Source organism: Rhipicephalus sanguineus, chromosome 6 (assembly GCF_013339695.2).
Source record: "Rhipicephalus sanguineus isolate Rsan-2018 chromosome 6, BIME_Rsan_1.4, whole genome shotgun sequence".
Classification (NCBI taxonomy): domain Eukaryota; kingdom Metazoa; phylum Arthropoda; class Arachnida; order Ixodida; family Ixodidae; genus Rhipicephalus; species Rhipicephalus sanguineus.
In genome coordinates, this window is record NC_051181.1 from 52,827,883 (window position 1) to 52,829,228 (window position 1,346).

Here is a 1,346-nt window from a genome sequence, read left to right on the forward strand (position 1 = left end):
GCCGAGGCCCTGCTGGCGAGCAAACCGCTGCTGGGCGTCCCCTTCACTGCCAAAGACCTACTGGCCGTCAAAGGTAACCAAATCACTTCCCTTGCCAATGAGTGTATATTGCCACGCCCGCTTCTTCTTTTATTTTGATGTGTTCGAGTTTGACCAGCAAGGACGGTTATCAACGCTCGACGCTGGCCGTGAAGCAGTGTTCGAGAAGCTTCACGATTTTAGTAGATCGTTTTGTTAAGATTGCGTGCCGCACGCGAATGATCCAGCTTTGTCGAGAGATAACGCCGCCACCAGCGATATTGCTGGAAAGTTCCATAGCGCCTGTATAAAAGCCGACGCGCTTGACCGCTTGTCAGTTGATCGACGGTCGACGCTCTGTCCGCCGCTATCAGTGTGTTGCTGTAGATTGAGTTACAGTTTCCCGGCCACAAGTTCGGCCAAATAAACAGTTTCATCTCGAACGTGCTGACTGCTGTCTTCGTCGTCACGACCACGTGACATCTGGTGGAGGTGCTGCTTCATGATCCGGACGCCACCGCGGGGCGCTGACCCAAGCCCAAGCCGAGAAGAAGACGACGCTAAGGACAACCCGGATCCTCGAACCAGCCGCCGGCAGAAGGGACTACAACCAGAGTACGGGCTCCTTCCCGAAAACACCAGGCAGCCGAAGACCGTCACATCGACCGCCGAGACGATGACAGACCCCCTGCCACCTACAACGGTAGTGATGCAACAGCCAAGGGAGCCACCGACTTTCCGTGGATCGTCGTTTGAAGACCCGGAGAGCTGGCTGGAGACGTACGAGCGAGTCGCCGTCTTCAACCACTGGGACACTGAAGAGAAGCTGCGCCACGTCTACTTCTACTTAGAAGACGCCGCGAAGACGTGGTTCGAAAACCATGAATCGAGCCTTCAATCCTGGGACCTCTTTCGGACGACGTTCCTTAATACCTTCGCGAGCATCGTCCGCAAGGAAAAGGCCGCTGCTTTGCTGGAGACAAGAGCACAGCTACCGTATGAGACGGTCACCATCTACACGGAAGAGATGACGCGACTTTTCCGCCTGGCTGATGCTGCGATGCCTGAGGAAAAAAAGGTCCGCTTCCTTATGCGGGGAGTGAAACAAGACCTCTTTGCAGGATTGGTGCGGAACCCACCGAAAACTGTCATCGAATTCCTAAAGGAGGCTACAACAATTGAAAATCCCTCGAGATTAGGACGAAGCAATACAACCGCTCAACCCTGTCGACAGGCTACACAGAAGCGCACTCGCTAGGCACCGACGACCTACGGGAAACCATCAGAGCGATAGTGCGGGAGGAGCTGCGCAAGCTGTTGCCTTCAGC